This window comes from Ursus americanus, chromosome 32 (assembly GCF_024610735.1).
Source record: "Ursus americanus isolate L20-20 chromosome 32, mUrsAme1.1.p, whole genome shotgun sequence".
NCBI lineage: Eukaryota > Metazoa > Chordata > Mammalia > Carnivora > Ursidae > Ursus > Ursus americanus.
This window is the reverse complement of record NC_142158.1, coordinates 25,430,683-25,450,297: the sequence shown is the minus strand read 5'-3', so window position 1 is coordinate 25,450,297 and position 19,615 is coordinate 25,430,683. Positions and strand designations below refer to the sequence as shown.

Below are 19,615 nucleotides of genomic sequence, written 5' to 3'. Positions count from 1 at the left end.
TTACTTTAAAGCATGGGTGAGCCCTGCACAGAACGAGCATGAGGATGGCTATGAATCCACTGATAAGGACTCAGGCCAGATGCTGCAAAAGAAGTTGAGTCAGCGGAACATCCCAGTCTCTGAAACTTTCTATTCTTTGCCATTAAAAATCTTGCTCAAACCAAATATTTTTCACCAGTCATTGGCATGGCTCTTTCTGCCAGTTTCTCAAGTTTCTGTTAGCAATTAGCTTGTATCAGTGGTTCCAAAGCCTGTTTATTTGAAAATCCCACAGCAATTTCCAAGTCCCCAGGGATCCAGTTTCACTTGTGGAACTAGAAACTTCGAATTAATGCAAACTTGGCCACCATCAATCTTCTCCACACTTCCAGAAATGACTCTAACTTCTTAAAAACTAGGGGTTCCATAGAGATTGGGTTAAATACTCCCAGGCAGCAAATGCAGGAAAGAATTTTTAAAGATTTCTTCTAGCTGGTGAACACATACACAGACTCATAGAATCTGTTCTCTCTGGAATATAAAGCCTCAGCAGCACATTCCCTCTTGTACAGCACTTTTGACCTCAGTGTAAACTCCACTGTATCTTTTTTGTTTTTATCATGTATGTGTGTGTGTGTTTTAATGTGTGTATTTTGGGATGAGTTTATGTGTATATGTATGTGTGCACGTGTGTGCGTGCATGTGCTTTAATTGTTTTTTTTTTTGAGAACTGTTATGCTTCAAGAAGCTTGCCAACCCCACCCACTCTTTTTCCTTTACAGTATTTTTTCCCCAAATCTAAAAGTCTGATAAAAATAAACTCTTGTCTCAAACCTCGTGTAACAATTTACATTGGAGGTAAAACCAAGAATCTGAAATTCACCAACCCAGAGGTTAGGCCTCATTAGTTACCCAAATAAAACTGGGCTTCATGGTTGCTAAGTGGACCTGGCTTTCAAAGGAATATAGCCGGGAAAACAAAAATTAAAACCGGATCATCAACTATCTACATTGAATCACAGGACATACGAAAGTCCCAGTATAAGTACATGCAGTACTAATGCACGGGATATTATCCCATCACTGTCGCCCCAAAAGTATTCACTGGAAATTCTGAAATTATCTTACCCACAATGCAACCCTGAAACAGAGGATTCTTACCTACAGCCAGTACAGGCATCCTTCTTTCTCTTTTCTCTCTCAGTTCTTGTTAAACTTATTCTAGTGCATGTTAACCAGGCCTCTATAACTTAATATTTTTTCCTTATTAACTAGAATATTACAAATAAATTTACTTCATCTTGACATGCCCCAAAAGTCTCATTCCATTACGCAATCATTGCAAAGTCCAAAATCTCATCTATGTCTCATCTCAAAAGTGCCAAATTTTGGGGCATCTGGGTGGCTCAGTTGGCTAATCATTCAACTTGATTTCAGCTCAGGTCATGATCTCAAGGTTGTGAGGTTGAAACCTGTGTTAGGCTCTGCACTCAGCAGGGTGTCTGTTTGAGATTCTCTCTCCCTCTCCTTCTGCCCACCAGCTGCCCACCCCCTGATGGCACACACGTGATCTCTCTCTCTTTCTCTCTCTCTCTCAAAAAAAAAAAAAAGTGCCAAATTTCATCATTTAAAACAAGTCTGGGTGTAATCTATCCTGAGGTACAATTTGTCTGGAAACTGAAGATATGTTATCTTTTGACAAAATACAAAAGGGCAGAGTGCACACAGGATAAGAGTTAGAGATATTCTTATTCAAAATGAGAGAAAATGGGACACACAAAAAAATAGGACTCACTAGACTAGTCCAAAGCACTTTCAAAATCTAGTCAACCAGACTCCATTGGGTTTCAAGTCCAAGGAGCAACACCACGTGGCCCAGCTTCACCTGTTGAGTAATTCTTACTTTTTCATGAAAATCAATGAACACAATACACTGTATCAATAGAATAACAAACAAAGCACACACGATTATCTCGACTGGAGCAGGACAAATATTTTGACAAAATTTAACACTGTGTCATGATAAAAATGCTTAAAAAACTAGACATAGAAGGAAACTTCAATTAAAAGGACTGTCTGTGGAAAAACCACAGCTAAGGCCATAGTTATTGAGGGAAGACCAAACACTGTTTCCCTAAGATCAGGAACAAGCCAAGATGTCCATTCTTGCCACTTCTTTAAGGCCAGAGCAATTAGACAAGAAAAAGAATAAAAGCTATTCTGATTGGGGAAAAGAAATGAATATCTCTATTTGCGGATGGTGTTCTCTTGTATGTAAAAATCCTAAGAAATCCTCTGAAAAATGATTAGAACTAATGAATGTATTCAGCAAGGTTTGGGGATACAAAGTCAGTGTACAAAAATCAATCGCAACTCTATACTAGCAATGAATAATCTGAAAATAAAATTAAGAAAACAATTACATTTATAATAACATCAAAATGAATATAATACTCAGAAATAAATTTTTCTAAAGCAGTGCAAGGCTTATACACTAAAAATTACTAAACATCATCAAAAACAAAAACAATATAAATGATTGGAAATACATCCCATGCTCAGATTGGAAAACTTAAAATGGTAATATTCTCCAAATTGATACACAGAGCCAGTACAGTCCCTACCAAAAATCCCAGCTGATTTTTATTTTATTTTGTTTTGTTAATTTGTTCAAGAAATTGACAAACTGATCCCCAAATTTATATGGAAAATCAGGAATCGAAAATAGCTGAACTACCTTGAAAAAAAATGGAGGATTCACATTTTTTTTTTAAATTTTAGAACTTACTGTATAGCTACAGTAACCAAGACAGTGTCGTAGTAGGGAATAAAATTGAGAGTCTGGAAATAAAACCATACATTAATCATTAGTTCATTTTTGGCAAGAGAGCCAGAACAATTCAAGGAAGAAAAGTCTTCTTAATGAATCGTGCTGGGACACCTGTATATCCACAGGCAAGAGAATGAAGTTGCAACCCTTATTTCACACTATATACATAAATTAACTCATATTGGACCATAACCTCAAATTACAGAGATAAAACTATATAATTCTTAGCATAAAACATAAGAATGAATTTTCATGACTTTGGACTAGGATCATTAGATGTTAGATAGAACATCGAAAGTACTGTTGCAGGATGTGATAAATAAGACGGGACTGCCAGTTGAGTGGTGAACTGGACCCAGACACTTGGAGGCTCTTCACCCTCTTCCCTGTCCTTGGATCATGGGTTCCACTTACCTTTCCTGCTCGCAGAGGCTGCTCCACGGACATAACCTTGAAAGAGTTACCTGGTGTTAAAAACACATATATGGTATATGTAACTGAGCCCAGTTAGGACCTCTTTATAAACTTTTAAGATATGGTGGGCAGGCGCACCGTTCCACTGGTTTGCTGGGATGAGTCCCACAACGGGCTCCCTGCTCAGCGGGGAGCCTGCTTCTCCCTCTGCTTGCTATTTCCGCTGCTTGTGTGCACGCGCTCTCTCTCTCTGATAAATAAATAAAATCTTTTAAAAAATGAAATGAAATTAAAAAAATAATATAAAATTTATATCTGAGGGGCTCCTGGGTGGCTCAGTCGGTTGAGCACCTGACTCTTGATTTAGGCTCAGGTCATGATCTCAGGGTCGTGAGATCGAGCCCTGCATTGGGTACACCCCCAGCAGAGAGTCCACTTCTCCCTCTCCCTCTCTCTCTCCCTCTGCCTTGCGGCGCACACGCTCGCGCACTCCCTCTCAAATAAATAAATAAATAAAATCTTAAAAAAAAACCCTGCAACAATAAAAAGATGACCCAATTTTGAAAAGGACAAAAGACTTGATTAGATATGTTTCAAAAACATGTAAGTGGCCAAGAAATACATTAAAACACACACACACACACACACACACACACACACACACACACACACAATGGTCATCATTAATGCAAGTCAAAACCACCGGAGATACACCTTCAGACCTACTGAGGACGGCTAAAGTTTTACAAGAGACAGATAATCACAAGCGGTAGCCAGGCTGCAGAGAAAGCCAAACCCTGTGCACTGCTAGCAGGAACCTAAAATGGAATACCTCTGTGGAAAACAGTTTAGTGGTTCCTCAAAAGGTTAAACATTGAGATACCACAAGACCTAGCAATCTCCACTGTACATATTTACACAAGAGAATTAAAAACATATGTTCGCATAAAAACTTGGACAGGAATATCCATGGCAGCATTATTCATAATAGTCAAAGAGTAGAAATAACCAAATATCCATCAACTGGAGAATGGATAAGCAAACTCATAAATTCACCCAGTGGAATATTATTTAGCCGTAATAATGAAGTAATGGCACTTTCTATGACATGGATGTCCCCTGTAAATGTCATGCTAAGTTTAAAAGCCAGACACATAAAGACCACCTATTGTATGATTTCAAGTATACGAAATGTTCAGAATCGGCAAATCCCGTAAAGAAAGGAAGAAGATTAGTGTTTGCCGTAGTTTGAGGGTAGGGGGAAACAGACAGGGAATTTTGTTTGGGGTGATTAAAATGTCTAAAAATTATTAGAAGTGCTATAAAGCTCTATATTAAAAAGTACAGAATTGGACACTTTAGGATGGATTTCATGGTATGTGAATTACATCTTGAGGAAGCAATTTTTTAAAAAACTCAATCTTCCAAAGGATGTTATGCCCAGTTATGATGATTTCTGTCATTGTTGTGTGCATTCGGTATTGAGTATCTTGGTTTTGCTCCCCCAGAAGCCCCACACACCCCCCGTTTGCACTGCTCTGTGCTTTCGAGGACACATTAACTGACTTCTTGTCCTCTGGCTTTTTGCCGAGTGAATCAGTGGAGACTCTAGACAAGGGATGGCAGAAGAGGAAGAGAGGAAGGTCGAGCAGGTATCCTAGTTCACCCTGCTGGGCCTCATGATTGTTCAGTCTTTCCACCAAAGGCCACAGCCTGCCAGAGGCTCTCTTTCTAGATCCATTTTCTGGGTTCTTGGTCATAGTTTGCTCCCATTACCTTGCGGCTTATGGATGGTAAGTTTCCTTAGGCTGCTTGCTCTGGAATACTGAAGCTAGCTTGGTGATGTCCCTACACCCGCCCGTGCATTTTAAACAGCACTCTTATTAAACGACCCCCTTCCGCCGCTCATCCTACCAATCCCTTGTTGATGTACTGTTTGGTTTAACTTGTTTTCATTTTGTTATATGCTTTAATTTCAGTCTCTCTGCTTTTTCATTTTCTTCTGTTTTAGTAGAGTATCCATTTCAACTTTGTTTTCAGCAGGGATTTTCCAGGTAAGCATTCTATCTTTAACTCCATTTGAGATTAGCTTAATGTCTTAACAGCATATCTCATACTATATTAAACTATCAATTGTAGAACAAAATCATTTTTTTAAAAGATTTTATTTATTTATTTGACAGAGATAGAGACAGCCAGCGAGAGAAGGAACACAAGCAGGGGGAGTGGGAGAGGAAGAGGCAGGCTCATAGCAGAGGAGCCTGATGTGGGGCTCGATCCCATAACGCCGGGATCACGCCCTGAGCCGAAGGCAGACGCTTAACCACTGTGCCACCCAGGCACCCCAACAAAATTATTTTTGATCCCTCTTTCTTCAAGGCAGAAGGATTTGGCCCTTACCCACCTCTCTCCCTTTCTCTGTTGTAGTTAATTTACTTTGAGTTTGTGGAGTCTTTCTTCATTTTAAAAACATTTCATTTGTTTATTTATTTTATACTGGGTTTCACGGTCATTTATTATTGTTTCTTTAAACTCTTCACTGCGCCTCATAATGATGTAACAGCAACAACTGAATGTCAGGAGGAGCTAGGTCATTCACATCAAAGGTCAAAGGGAAGGAAGGCATGCTTCATTTACCTTGGTTAAAATAATTTTTGATTGTCTTAATAAGTATAGTAAATCAAGGAAGAGGAAATAAGCTGACACCACTAGACAGCTGGGCCTTCGGAGATTTCTGAGATGGGCAGATCTGGTAGGTAGTCAGATGAAGCCTAGAAATTCAAAGAGAAACTTCAGTTACTGTGTCATATTGTATTTCCAAGAGCAAGCGTCCATTTTTCCTACATTGCAATGCAGCCACTTGGCTATTGTATATTTTATAATTTACTTCTTAAACTTCGTTCCATGAGCACCATGGACTGTAGTCAGTTTGGCCATTGGCCGCCATTACAAACACAGCATCGAACTGGGAACAAGGACGGATTCAGCCAAAGCCTGGAATCTCCGAGGCATAAATATCTATAACTTGAAGGCCAACATTTTTCTCCACCGCAACGTTTTCACAAAGTTGCCTTTTTAGCCCAAAAATTTAAATGATGACTTCTTTTCTGTTCCTGCTTTGGTTTATTTTTGCTGTTTATGATATTCCTTGAGACATTCATTTTGAGTTGCTGTTCAAATTTTGTATGATTATTTATTTTCGGAGCCATCATCTTATCTCTCCCAATTCATTTAAGCTTTTTGAGACCACAGACCTTTTCATTCTATTTTATATACATCACACACCTAACAGCTCAATGCTGGAGACACAGAGATGTTCAATAAATATTTCTTATTTTGATTTATTAGAGCTCTTATTAGTTCTGTCTGCTTAGTCTGGTAGTGCATTCTCTTCTGTTTGGTATAAAGCAGACTGCACTTGATATACTTTGAAATGCAGTCCAGAATTAATAATCTCTGAGAAACCTGATATGCTTTTAAACTTCCCAGATCTCTTGTTAGAAAACTCAAGAGACTCTAAGCATCGACTTCTCATAATCTGTTACCTCATTTGGTGTACTTTCATATCTACAGCAACATCATGAGGTGAACAAGGGCTCCACAAATCTTTGGATTTGTTTAAAATTGGCATTTAATATGTATATTTTTTCTTTTTAAAAGCATTTGGGGAGAGTTCAGCTGCCAGGTCCCTCGAGCAAAATGGTTTTCTTGACACTGCTTCTGTGTTGTCTCAAGGCCATATATCTGGCCCTGTAACTTGAACACAGGAAAAGGAGGGGGAGGGAGAGAGACCTTCTGTTCATTCCCTGTGGCAATCCATTAGGATTCTAAATACTTGAATATTTTCAATTCATTAGGAGGCTTGGAGCTATTATGGAAGAAAACAATGTATAGAAATTTTAAAATAGTAAGTCAACCCCATATAAATCATGATGATGTTCCCAAGGATGGAGGTTTAAATCACATTCCCCCTTGATAAAGCTTTAATTGTATAAATAGCTCTGTGAAATCATTTCAACTGTTTTTTGCCCCCAATCTAAGGGTACATCTACACAGTTCATAAAAAATCATTGAAGAGTATTACTTTATCTCGGTATGTTTGAATATCCAGATGTTTGGCAGGAAGTAAAACAAACATCCAGATGATTGACTAGAATTTTAAATATTTCTTCCCAGTCCTGACCAAGAAGGAAAGAATGCAATTTACTTACCAGATAGTTCCATGTTTAATAATCCTATATTAATCAGAAAACCATCTTCGTGAAGAAAAGTAACTTAGAACTTTGTCTCAGATATTATTCCTAAAGGTACTGAAATGCAGAGCTGCTGTTGTCCTCCTGCCCCAGCATGGAGAGTGTCCTAGGAAGCCAGTCTCACATGTAGACTGGTGAAGGGGCGTTTCTTCTGTAGTTGCCGCATGTGTACTCATGCTGAAATCACATCCTGTAGACGCCATGTTGATAAGTCCTATAGGAAAGTGCCTGGACACCCAGAGATAAGACTACCAAATGTATATGAATTCCAAATGCTAGTGTAGGGGAGGAAAATTTTTTTCTCTCCTCTTCCCGATTCTTTTGGCTGGTTTATTAATTAACAATTAATTAACATCCAAGACAGTTGAACAGGAGAAAAACAAATTTAATGTCACACACATGGGAGCCAGAAGGATATGAGGTTCAAGGGCAAAGTTGGGCAGTTGAGGCTTCCATGCCATCCTGAGCTAAGGAAAGAGGGGGATAGGAGTCTGGGGCTTCAAAGGGAAGGAGGGCAATTCACAGGAAGATGGGAAGAGCAAATGTTTGGTAAACAAATGTTTGCTATGCCAATGGGAGAGAGCGGGACACAGAAGAGGGCTTTGAACATATAGAGCCCTGTGGAGTTCCCCCCAGCTGACCACACTTGGCCTAGACTTTCTGTAGTTGTCTGGTGATAGCTCTCCTCCTGGACCAGGCCCTCTAGCTAAATTCCTAGGGGCACTTAAGGGGGGAGGTTACAATCTCTTCCCAAGTCTTTTGGGCCTCTACTGTCTTCAGCTCAAAATAACCCACATGACAGCGTGGCACGTTCTGGGGTGGCATACTCTCATCCCCGTCAGTGGCAATCTCTGAGGTCATTTTGCTAGAAGTCGTTTTAAATAATTGGATGATTAATGGCCATAGCAATCCTAGGAACGACAAAAAGTCCATTTAAAAGACATTTTTGTTTGGAAAGAATTCTTCGTTTTTGTGAGCATTAAATTTCCTATTACTTTTTATATGTCGTCCAGCCCACTTTTACAATAATTGGGAGTATTAATTGACGGCACTGATAGGTAGGACTGTCATAAAATCTAATGACGACCGACATTCAAGACTGAATGTTATTTGTATAGTGAACTTTCTCCGGCTTGTCACTGTTCCTTCTCCCCCTGAAGCTGTAATTTTCCAGTGACCTTTGCCCAGACTGACCTATTGTTCACGGTTGTCACCAAAAAGGCCCTCATTCAGTTTATTTAGGGAATGATGGCAGGTAACTGTGAAATAACAAAAGAATGAATACCATTGATCACGGTGGATTTTTTTTTTCCACTGTTTTCAGCCACATGGTAAAAACAGGATGCTTCATTCTTGGGGACCAGTGGCTGGCATAACTTATCAAAGCTGCCTTTCCCCTTCCTCTGACTTTCCCCTTTGTTTCCTTGAGGGATGTAGAAATGACATCAAACTGTTCAAAATAGTTCTGACCTATTATGGATGACCAAAGAGATATTTGCTTTATTTTGGAGAAGAAATAATAGCTCTAACCTTTTGTTTTGTACAGAAAACAGACAAACAGGATATATTTTTTTTCACCGTCTCCAGGTTTTATCTCATCCTTTCCTGCTCTTTTGAAACAAAAGAAGTCAATTTTAAAAAGCAAAGAAGAATAAATAAATTTTAGAAAGAGAAGTTGCATTACAATTTCCCCTAGAAAAGTTCCAGTGACATCTTAGCCGCCATGACGGTAGACCTTGTTATCCTAACAAATAAGGGAATCTAAATCATAACTATTTTAGGGACACAAGAAAAGGGAATGGAAATATCTCACATTTGTAAAATGAGTGGGTTTCTTTAAAAAAAAATAAATGTTAATATTTATCAGTGAGTTCAATTTGTACCAGGTAGTGTCTTCACTTTGCATCTTTGAGGACTGTCTTTCAAAGTTTCTCAGGCAGTAAGGTCAAGATCTCCTTATATTAAGAAAATTTCCTGGTAGCTATAACCTTGTTATTCAGTGGAACCAGTTCTGTAATACACTGCCCGACTTGAAACCCTCCTAAATCACATCACCCAGAAAAGCTGAGCTGTCCCAGAAAAGGCATCTAGTCATTTATAGGGGGGCAAACCCTCAATTCTGCCTTTGAGGCCCATCCTAAGTAACCCCCAAACATCCCTCTGCCTCCCGTGACAAGGCGAGTATCTGATTTCATGCATATGGGTTTAATCTCAACATTTTCCTTTACTGTAGTGCTGTCCAACTGAAATGTCTATAATGATGCAAAAAATAGTTCTTAATATTTGCACTGTCCAATATGGTAGTCTGTAGCTAATTATTACTATTAGGCACTTGAAATATAGCTAGTGCGTGTAAGAACTAGAATTTTTAATTTTCTGTAAGTTCCTTAGCTTAAATGTATGTATCTACAGGTGGCTAGTGACTATTATAGTGGATAATGCAGCTTCATAATTGCCTAGAATGTGTTTCTTGGTGCTGAATTCCTTAATGTATATTTAAGTAACAATATTTCTGATCCTTTATGCTGTTAAATGCAAAACAGGATAAGAAACATCTCAAACTGGGACAAGAATGTTGACTAGTTTTTGATAACGCTCCATGAAAAGCCTAAGTTTGGGCATTGCAAACGGAAGTCCCAAAGGCCATCTGTAGATTTATCATTGTACAGTCCAATTATTTTAGTTTTACATAAGTATAAACCATATGCAATGTTATAATAAGATATTGGCAGATATAATAATGTTTCAAAGAGCAATTTTCATAAGTTCTCAGAACTAGTCAACAAACACACTTATCTCTACATAAACAAGAGTAGATAGGAAAATTTGCTAGTGCTATTTATGTGATGTTTAATTGAATGTGTCAAGTGCAGCACATCTTAAAGATGGCACCAGCTTAAGATTGGGGAGAACTTTTTTTGAATAAAGAGTACCCTGGACTATTCTTTTTTTTTTTTAATCTTAATTTTTTTTTTAAGATTTTATTTATTTGACAGAGATAGAGACAGCCAGCGAGAGAGGGAACACAAGCAGGGGGAGTGGGAGAGGAAGAAGCAGGCTCATAGAGGAAGAGCCCGATGTGGAGCTCGATCCCATAACGCCGGGATCACGCCCTGAGCCGAAGGCAGACGCTTAACCGCTGTGCCACCCAGGCGCTCCACCCTGGACTTTTCTGAGCCTCCTCTTGCACACGTGTAAGGTATACATGAGTTTGGAGCTAGGAAATGGAGACTATATTTGAGGACATTTTCTGGAAGAGAGTGGTGTTTCTCTCCCAACCCGAAGGAGGGAAATGAGGATGTCCCTTACTTTAGGAGAATGAGGCTTTAAAGAAATCACCAAAATGAGCCCTGCCTCCTCAGCACGTCCCCTTTGCAAAAGGAAGTTACAGAGGACTGGTGACCAAGTCAACCTAGAGATGCATAAAAAGCTGACAGAGAAAGGGTGGTACTCCACCCGCAAAGACTTCACTGTGAAGGACGAATCCATGTTTCCCCTAGATAAACCCTTGAGTTCAAAAGGGCCATCTGGCAGAGGGACATCAGAAGTACCCCTGGAGTCCTAGGGCATTTGCCATGCTGCAGGGAACTAGGTTGGCAAGTTCCTTAGATGGGGCGTGGGGGAGGGGGGGGCGTGGAGGAGGAGTGAAATGCAGGAGAAGCACTGAGGTCTCCAAAGAATTCACAAGTCTCAGGAGGAAATAAGTTTTAAACTCCTGCCAAGCCCTAGAACGCTGACACTAGCTCTGGGAGAGTTCTTGTTAATTGAAGGGCTTTCCTCTCAGCTTGCCTTGTGTCCCTGCGTCAGGGGGTCGGACACAGCAGGAACCATATGGAGGGGGGAAAGGTCAGGGAGCTGAGGAAGGAAGGAAGCTGCCACCAGTTCTTTCCCTCCAGGTCATCTTTCCCACCTGTGGAAGCCTGAGGGGAGGGGTGGGATAGGAGAGGGGTGGAGTGGGGGAGGGTGTGGGGCACGTAGTGCGTGGGGGGGGTGCGTTGGGGGGGGGGACGGGGAGAGGCCTTCGTACCAAACCAGGTTTGCATTTTGAGTCTTACAATGGGTGGGAAGTTTTAGTCCAGAAGCGGTTCAAGCCCTGGGTAAAATTTTTGCTATGCCAATATGGCGATATTGAAACAGATGGACACTTCAGTTTTTTGACCCAGGGCTTTGGGGGGAGGTGTTGTAGGAAGTAAAAAAAGGATATTTCTCCTTGCCGACAGGATTGGAGTCATTTCAAACTAGATATAAGACTTTAAACAAGGAGATTGATTGTGCTAACAGTACAATTTAGGAGTACCTTAAATAACCAATAAATATTGGAAGATTCAAGACTCAAATGAGTTATTTCTGCATGTATATATTCCTTTTCCTTATTCATTAATACAACAGCATATATTAATTCCTGTCTTATACTATGTGAAAAGCTTTGTTCTAGAGCGAAGTTTTGCTGATAGGCTAAGCATATCCTGGTAACTTCCCAGAGGGAAATGAGAACAATACTCATGTATATAGGATCACCTGCTTCAGAGAGGAAGTGTATCTGACAAACGCAAACCAGGTCCTAAACCTGAAGCAAAGAAGGCAAATTTCCTTCAATGTAAATCTTCCGCACAGATATTAATGGCTTTATTTATAACGGATTGACGAATCACCAAACTTGCTTGAATGGACCTTACTACTCATTCAGCCCAACTTAGACAACGTAAAAATTACTGGACTTAATATATTTTTATTAAATTGACCTAAACTGAATAAGGAAACAGAGTTTAAATGTCTTAACAGTACTCAGAGATTGAACAAAGAGTTAAACCCAGGCCTTGTAACTTCCTATCCTGACGTGTCCTTCAGGAAACGCGCTTTGTCATCTGCCTCTATCCACTGGGTTCTTTAGCAATAATGTTTGTTCAACTTGACTGGGTCTCTCATGAGTATATGTGTCAACTGTGTGCCCCTTTTAAATATATATTCAGACCACTTGTCCATTAGAATGAATGAACTCTATAGAAATAATCCATTAAAATTATAGAAAATTTAGAATTGAAATATTATGTACTTGGATTTTCCCCTTCAATTTCTTAAAAAGCCAGTATTTAAAATACCCCAGAGGGGCGCCTGGGTGGTACAGCGGTTAAGCGTCTGCCTTCAGCTCAGGGCGTGATCCTGGCATTATGGGATCGAGCCCCACATCAGGCTCCTCCGCTATGAGCCTGCTTCTTCCTCTCCCACTCTCCCTGCTTGTGTTCCCTCTCTCGCTGGCTATCTCTATCTCTGTCGAATAAATAAATAAAATCTTTAAAATAAAATAAAATAAAATACCCCAGAAAACAAACTGGTAGGATATAGCGAGCTAGAAATTTTAATCTTTTGTTTCTTATTTTTATTCTTTACTCACAGGCTGGGTGAGAGTTGGCAGCTGTTAGTCACATCAGATTAATTTAAATTACTCTAGGTCATGAAGCATGTACCTACATAGACCATTAGCTGCCTTGATCAGCCATTGATGAAATGTTTTGATTGGTAATTCCTTTTACATGATGGGATTGGTTAGGAAATAAAACATTGATGAAATTGCTTCTTAAGCAACTTTGCCTCGCCTTAAAGAAAGCCAGAATGTGCCTGCTTTTTCTTTCCAAAAATGTTTACCTTATCTCAGCTAAGTTTGGAAGCAAACAGTGGAAATGCTGAATTTGCAAAACTATGAGTAGTCCTCTGATTTCTTTTCTTCTAGCTATGCCCTCTCTTATTTCTTATTATCGAACATTTTTTCCCTGACTTTATTTTGGTAAATTTTAGTTTTAAGGTGAATAAATATTCTGTTTCTCTTAATCTTAAATTTTGTGGAGACTCGTTATTTCTTATTATCACATTCCTTGACTAAATTACTGGGGATGGTTCCAGAGAAGGAAGCATAGGAACTCCAAAATACCTAATTTCAACATTATTTCAGTACTAAGACTAGAAGAATCCTTTTTGCTTTCATGGATGCTATAGGTGGTGATAAACTTTTTCAGAAAAAGCCATAAACTATCCACTTTTTCAGTAGTGGGCAGAAATTTTCTGTCTTCTCAACATCCAGTCAACCATATTTTGGGTTCATAGAGTATAGAAAAGGATGATAAAAGTGACTTTATATGAAGGACTAGCTTGAAGCCTTCCGTTGTCCTCAGAGGTATGTGTCCAATCATAAATTCATCTGTGCTAAAGATCCCTGTGACATGTTATGTATTCTTCTTATTTAATCACTGACACCGGTTTCTAAATTTGAAGGTACGAATCCACTAAGTATCTTCTAGTTTAAGGAATTTTATTTTCTAAAGATGGACTGTATTATATTGAAAGGACCAATAAAACATAAGCCATTTTTAGTAGGTAGGTCATGAGAATTTTTCTGCATAAAAACATAAGTGGCAATCTATTCCAAGTTTTCTGTGATGGTTCCAGTTTCAAATACCTGGTCCTATTTTGTATACTTATAAATAATTTCACTAACCAGAAAAATAGGATACTATGTCATACCCTGTGTGTGTGTGTGCTGTTTTTGATTGGGGAAGTTTACCATAATTGACAGAATACACTCAAAATATAGATCCACCCTCCTATTAAGACTCAATCTGCTCAGTGGATGGCCAGCAAATCTACCTGGTTGAACATGATAGCAATAACCAGAGACCTCTCCGGATGGAGAAGCCTCTGTTCTCCGTCGTTTCCATCTGTCAACGGGGAAAAATGCTTATATGCCCAATGCTCATTCACTAGAGATTTTTCTGACAGCTTATTTTTTTATAGTTCTGTGCCTAGACGCTGAATCTGAGAGAGTTTATTACTTTGAAAATTGATTTTGCTCTTAAATATCGTATGCCTCGGTCTACTAGAAAGAAGCCTGCAGGCACGAAGGCGAATATAAGCACAGTATCTGGATGGTTCTGTGCATTTATCCATTGTAGCTCTACATTGCCTTAGTAGCTCTTATCTTTCCTCCCCCAGGCCCAGCCAGAGCCACCACCTACAGCCACACCGGGAGCTCCATTTGCAGAGACTGTAATGTGAATTGTCTACAAGGTAAGCAATGTACAGCCATTGCGACCACACTGCCAGGAGAACGCCATAATGCCACTATGCTGCTCAAATCCTGCCGCATTTTGTCACTCCACTTAGATCTGTCCCTATTCTCCATTGCCCTACACGTCAAAGAAAATGCTCTCCTTCATTTTCTCTGCTACCCACATGGAAAATTCTTTCCTTAGCCAAAGTTATCTCAAGTCTTTAATATGAGGAAAATATTCTAGTTTCCAGCAGACATAAATGAATTAATGACCGACTCTCCTCTATGAGCCCAAAGTGATCTTTAACTGGTAGAACTTCCAAAGCATGCAAAGTGTTTCATTTCGGATTGTTTGAGGGAAATATTTGGGGAGCAGAAGGCCTTTGGACTCTACCCCCTGCCATTTTTACTACTCTGGCTTCAGCTTTCTCATGCTGATAAAGGAATAAAATCACTTCAGGGGAAATCATTGACTTTACAAGAAGCTCATTGAAGAGTACGGATGATAGTATATGCTAGATTTAGAAAATTCTTACTACTATCATCCCCCTTATGTGCAGTCCTGTCTTCTGTGTTTTCAGTTACCTGGAGTCAACCACAGCAAAGCAAAGGATCCTCCCTCTGAGGAATCATCAGAAGGTCAATAGTAGCTTCATGCTACATTATATGCCTGCGTCATTCACCTCACTTCATGTCATCATGCAGGCACGTTACATCTCACATCCTCACAAGAATAAGGGGGAATATAGGATAATAAGATATTTTGAAAGAGAGACCACATTCACATAACTTTTTTACAGTATATTATTATAATTGTTCTATTTTATTATTAGTTACCATTGTTCATCCCTCCTGTGACTAATTTATAAATTAAACTTTATCCTAGGCATGTATATATATATAGGACAAAAAGCACAATATATATAGGGTCCTATACAATTCTTGGATTCTGGCATCTGCTGGAGGTCTCGGAAATGTATGCCCTGCAGGTAAGGAGATGGGGGAATCTACTATACTTCATATTTTCCTAGAATTTACCCTATTACTGCATTTCTAAAATATTCTATGATTATAACAGCCATGTTTAGTTTAATTTTGTACAATAGACACTTGTTAAGTTTTTAACATGTGCCACATAATAGAAATTCATAATGAAAATAAGATAAAATCCTGCCATTGAGGAGCATATATCTAACTGGAAGGGTAGAAATAACTCAAGAGTCCTGTTAGGTATGCCTAGCTAGCTCAGGAGGTAGAGTGTATAACTCTTGATCTCCAGGTTGTAAGTTTGAGCCCCACATTGGGTGTAGAGATCACTTAAAAATAAAATATTAAAAAATAAATAAATAAAGAGTCATAATAAAGCTATGCCATGCAATGGAGCACAGAGTCAGACAACTATTCCAGCCAAGGAAAGAAACTTGTGTGATAGAGTTAGGGAAGAACGAATTTTACAGAATGAGGATGAGTTACTACATGAAAACACAAGTAGAAGTGAATACTTCATACACTCAGAATAGTAGGATGAAAGGTAAGAAGATATAAAATCTTCCTGAATGAGAGAACCCATATGTTTTTGTTTTGTGGTTCTGCCCAAACATAAAATATGAATCAAGGAGGAACTGGTGATGGAGGCTAGTTCAACGATAGTGGTTGTTGTATGCCAAACTGACTTTTAAGCAAAGAGGTTCAAGACCAGCTTTACAATTCAGATAAACCACATGTTGAGAGATGTTGGCATCGGGAAAGGAGAAAATGATGGAAATAGGGAGACCAGTGAGCAGGTGATTTCAAAAGACTAGGGGAGAGACAATGACCTTCTGAATTGGGGGAGTAGCAACTGGAAAGGAGAGGAGGAGAGAGAATATAAAAATAATAATAATTGGGTTGGAAGATCCCACAAGAGTTTCTTGGATTTGGATGCTGAGGAAGAGAGAGGGTCTGCAGGAACTACAAGTTGATTTGTGATAATCTGAGCTGTGATGGCTGAGCCAAGAGTGGTAAGTGTCGTAGGGATGGAAGGAGACAGGAATAGGGGCTCAGTTCCAGAAATGTTGAATTCCTGGCTTTTGCATTTCAAAGTCTTAAACACAGGGGATAACAAACAGCTAAAGATATACATATATATTTTAATTGGGAATCATCAATGTATGGGTAGTAATTAAAACGATGAGACTGCATGGGATCTTGAGGATTCGTTTATAGAGTAAGAAGATTTGAGGCAGACTGGAGGTCAATCAGGGTCTATGTTTGGAGACGTGAAAAAGCCAGGATGGAAAAGAGTGGTCCTAAGGAGAAGCGATTTCAGAGAAGATGATGTTAAACAAACACATCAGAGATGACCGATGCCACATTGTTGATATGCTTGAGGGCTTTATTCAGATAAAATAATGATGTCTTGAGTCTGACACAAAAACCTGGGCAAGCCCCGGTTTGAAACAGCAGCCCACAGCCATTATTAATTGGAGGGATCATCAATACCATCTCCCTTTCATCTTCCCAACAGCTCTGAGTTCTGTATCACACAGTTTATAGAAGAGAAAAAACTGAAGCCCACAGAAGTGAGGGATTTTCTTGGGAGACTCAACGATGAGAAGTTTCTGGAACTGTGTTTTGGTCTTTGTCACTCTAGAATCTCAGTTTTTAACCAATGGGGTGTTTTGCTTCCTTTCCTAGTTTTTAATCCACATTGTTTCTATTTTATGGAATAATAATCAGTTCAGATACGTGGAATACCATTCAGCTGTTGAGTGATGTCCTAAATTCCTTTCACTGGAGTTTAGAAAATGCCTCTACTATCGTAAACAGTTCTGTGGCCATGCAGCTCGGGATCATAAACCACTTCTTTCCTTTGAATTGACCTTGGCTCCCTGTGTTTCTTTAAATAGAGCACAGACAAGAGAAGCACTGTCACCCTTGAGAAAGTTCTGTGTGACATAGAACAGAAGGTGCTTAGGAAGAGAAGTAATTAAGTGATTTGAGTTACAGCAAGCTCTGAGGAATGAGAACTGTGAATTTCACTTGAAGATCCAAAGTCCTAGTCTAAAGTCACCAGAAATCTCAATGTGGAGACATTTTCTGTAGGTAAACAAAGAATCTGTTGAACCCAGGAGGCACATGGATAAACTCCAAGGTGAGGGGAAGGGAGAAGAGAGAGCCATGACTCTCGGCAAATGTACCCAAATATTTGTGAAAGCATATGTATTTCGGGACAGACTATGAATTGCCTTTATTAGCTATTCAGAGTGGTCTAAGACAAACATTTTTAAGAATGCTAGTATTATATATTTATTTTTATATTATTGTGAAAAACTTTCAACATACACAGAAGTAGAGATAATGGTAACATGAATTCTCATGTACATGGCACCCCATTTCCAAAGTATCAACATTTTGTCAATTCTATGTTGTTATCTATCCCTCAGCACTTTTGGTTGTATTTTCCAGGAAATCACACACACTGCTCATAGTGCACAACAGTTCTTTAGCGTGTATCTCTGGTTTGTCTGCCCTCCCACCCATTCTGCGAGTCAACATGGAGTCTTCTGGAGACTCCATTCTCCTCCCATATGCAATGGTCAAATACTCTGAGATATAAGGGTTACTGGACAGTCAAGACTTTCCAAACACCACCTCCCAATAATTTCTCTATTCTTCTCTCATGAGAATATTCTAGAACCTTCTGCTCTGAACAACTTTGTCCCTGAAATAGGGCATAAGTGTTTGTATGTTGAGGAGTAGGATTATTCACGATCCCTTAGAATGACTTTATTCTGTAGCTCACCTCTCTACATCTAACCACTCCTTAGAGTCCAGCTGAAATTTTATTGTGCTTCTGCAGAATATCTTAGATATCTCAGTAAGGGATTAGACTCTATGGGATCCTCAGAGACCTGTGTATTCTGCATACACATTTGTCATTCTGACAGCTCAACCACAAAATTCTTCCTGCGTTGTAGATAAACTTTTACACACCCTCTAGTCAGAAACCAGCTGACTTTTATGTCCACTTTCTGTTTTCTGGCAAGCTCACTATCCTCTGGTACACAACAGTCAAATATGACTCCATGGGTATTTTGCCTGTAGGTTCGTCAGCCTAAATAAACTGAGTAAATTCTGGAGGTCCACAGAAGCCTCCATGTTGGCCCTGGGTTCCAACTACGTAATAGACAGGAAAAGATACAACAGCTACCTGATGCAGAAATAATTGCAGACTGTGTTTCTGATATGTTTCTTAATCCCCATAACAATGTAATAAGGCAGAGATTATTACTGTTATCATTAGCATTTCCATCATTATTGTTATGGGAATTTTTTACTTGAAAAGACTGACACCCAGAGGGAATAAAAATCTTAGGCAGAGTTGCATGACCTATCAAAGGAAGATGCAGAACTTTAAAATTAGCTCTATCTGCTTAAAAAAATTTCCTTCCTTCCCTTAACACAAGGAGTCTTCAAAGATTCTGTGATGACCCTACACGTTTCTCCTAGACCTAATCCAAACCACCCATGATCCTTTCGTTCTATCCCAGATCCACCTGCTTCCCGGGCCAATAATCGTGTCTGAGTCAACTGAATAATCAATATTTTTAATTACGTGTACCTTTGGTCAGATGAAAGTGATCAAATCATCAGTTCTGAAACCCCCTTTGCAGACGAAGTCACTGACTGACAGCACCACCTACACCTCAACGGAAGCGTTCCCTCTCTCGGTGTCTTTCTCTCTCTCTGGACGCTAAATAGATTTCTCAGTGACCTATGGATAATTACCAGCTTTACCGCAGGGTCTATTCTGAGAACTTCATTGGTCAAATGGAAAACAACCAGAAGCCAGCCCGTATCAGTTTAGTTCCCGACAGAAATAGGTTCAGGATAGTCCTCTTGTCCAACACAAGCAGAATAAACAGGTGGAACCTCCTACTTCCCGGAGTATAAACTTGATAACCGGCCCTTTAAAAGTATTTTGACCCAACCAGCCGTAAATGGGGTGGTGACGGTTTACATATTAATTTGCAGAATTTGGTCCAGTTACAAATGAATACGGCAAAGTATTTTCTGACAACTTATTAAAAATTTAAGTATGATTCCAAAGCCCGA

At 39.4% G+C, this 19,615-nt stretch overlaps 1 long non-coding RNA gene across 3 annotated transcripts in view; it reads right to left on the bottom strand.

Moving 5' to 3' along the window:
• LOC148107331 (uncharacterized) overlaps positions 1 to 19,233 on the bottom strand; it is a 30,272-nt gene extending 11,039 nt beyond the window's left edge. For 2 of the 3 annotated variants that reach the window (XR_015722616.1, XR_015722615.1), the window contains exons 1-3: positions 19,122 to 19,233; positions 7,435 to 7,666; positions 5,861 to 5,994 (exon numbers count right to left, since the gene is read on the bottom strand). This is a non-coding gene — a long non-coding RNA (uncharacterized LOC148107331). Of the gene's footprint in view, positions 1 to 3,223; positions 3,274 to 5,860; positions 5,995 to 7,434; positions 7,667 to 19,121 lie in introns of all 3 variants that reach the window. The other variant, XR_015722617.1, reaches the window with a different exon arrangement.
• Positions 19,234 to 19,615: the final 382 nt, after the last annotated feature.